This window comes from Tupaia chinensis, unplaced genomic scaffold, assembly GCF_000334495.1.
Source record: "Tupaia chinensis unplaced genomic scaffold, TupChi_1.0 Scaffold000627_1, whole genome shotgun sequence".
Taxonomy (NCBI): domain Eukaryota; kingdom Metazoa; phylum Chordata; class Mammalia; order Scandentia; family Tupaiidae; genus Tupaia; species Tupaia belangeri.
In genome coordinates, this window is record NW_006160147.1 from 1,953,968 (window position 1) to 1,955,637 (window position 1,670).

Here is a 1,670-nt window from a genome sequence, read left to right on the forward strand (position 1 = left end):
AACTCGGCTCGGGCCACCTTAACAGTACAGTAAAGGTCTGGACTCGAGCCAAGTCCCGCCCCCGCCCCGCCCCTTTCTCCTCCCGCACTGCTTGGGGAGAGCTGGGGAGCCAGAGTCTGGCCCGAGTTGGCTGGAGCTGTTGCCATGACAAGCGTTTTCCTAAGAAAGCTCTGCTGTTGAGATCGTCCAAAGCTGGGGGTTGGGGGGCACGAACTTCCTGGGGAACCATCCCTCCGAAGACAGCGCGGTCAGAGACACCCGCCCAGCTCCCCTGCACTCATTTTCTTCCAGGAACCTGAGAGGTCCTTCCTTTGGAAGGGCCGGGGGAGGAGACCCAGCCCATACCCCGGCCGTAACTGGAAAGGCGAGAGAGCCAAGCCAGCAGCTCTAGCTTGGCTGCCAATTGGGAAGACCGGTGGGTGGTCGCCCACCCTGCCCCCACCCATGGACACCCGGAGGGAGAGTCCCGCTTGGAGAAGCCTGGATCTTTGCTAGAAAGAGAGGTAGGCTTACGGAGAATGAATCGACTCGCGATTTGCAAACTTTGTTTCTTTCTTTCCTCCCAATGGCTTCGAAAACTCCCTGAATTTCCTTTTCCTAGTGTATTTTTCAAGAGATGGGATTTGGAGGATTTTAAAAAATGTGTGTGTGTGGGTGCACAGATTTGTCAGATACTGTCTTACCTATTCTCAGTTCTCTGAGAAACCACATAATCAAACAAGTGATTTATCTTTTTCCTAATTTTTATCATTTCTGGGCCGAAGGGGTAGGGAAGTGACAGGACTGTCTTTTTTCACACCCAAATGGAGCTCTTGGAAAAAGCATTTATTCCCCCAACCCCCACCCCATCCGTTCCTGCCCGCCCCTCCCCCTTGGCTTGGGAATGAGACACAGAATGGAAAACTGTTGCAAAAATATTTTCCATGTCTGTTCCCTTTCTCGAAAGCCCCAAAGAGAGATGGAAAAAAAAAAAAAAGAACCAAGTAAGAAATCTTTAGCAGGGAGGAGGGGCTGCCTTGGGGGCTGGGAGAGGGGCCTGGGAGAGTGGCCCACGGAGAGGATGGGGTGGAGGTAGGCTGGAGAATGTGGGTTGGTTGGGGAAAGGGAGTACTCAAAGTAGATTTCTTGGGCTTTGCAGAAAAACCTCAGCAGTTTCTCTCTGCCACTTGCAAAACATCCTCAGACTTTCAGGGCTATAATTAGCTGTGGAAAAAGCTGGGAGTTCCCTGCTCCGCTGTAGTGGGAGCGTGTGTGAGCGTCCAGAACCAACTGTATGAGTGTCTCAAGGGCACCGCCCCGCACATCTCTGGACCGGGGTGAAGTTGAAAAGTTTTCAGTTTCAAGGCTAGAGATTGTGGGATGGGTGAGTGTGTGGCATTTGGGGATGGGCCCCGGGCATCTTCGGGAGGGTCCCTGAGCTCCTTGGGTCACTGATGAGCTAGAATGAATTGCCCTCCCATCTCTCTCTTTCACACACACATTCACATACTTGGCTCGCTCTTGGGTGGAGGAGGCTGGCTAGCATCCTTGCCCGAGGCAAGTCCAGCCTCCTTCACTCCTGCTCACTGAGGGTACCCCATCGGTCTCCTCCAGTGGGGTGTGGAGGGTGCGGAGCAGCCAACCTCTTCCTGGGAGAGGAGCGGGCACTCTGCTGGCCAGGGGCACCTCCC

At 54.1% G+C, this 1,670-nt stretch overlaps 1 protein-coding gene across 5 annotated transcripts in view; it reads left to right on the forward strand.

Moving 5' to 3' along the window:
• The first annotated feature begins 95 nt into the window (after positions 1-95).
• The window catches only part of ATP2B4 (ATPase plasma membrane Ca2+ transporting 4), a 120,039-nt gene continuing 118,464 nt past the window's right edge, over positions 96-1,670 (forward strand). For 2 of the 5 annotated variants that reach the window (XM_006159177.3, XM_027776020.1), the window contains exon 1: positions 97-503. The gene's annotated coding sequence lies outside the window, so the exon portion shown is untranslated. Of the gene's footprint in view, positions 504-1,670 lie in introns of all 5 variants that reach the window. The other 3 variants (XM_027776017.1, XM_027776019.1, XM_027776021.1) reach the window with 2 other exon arrangements.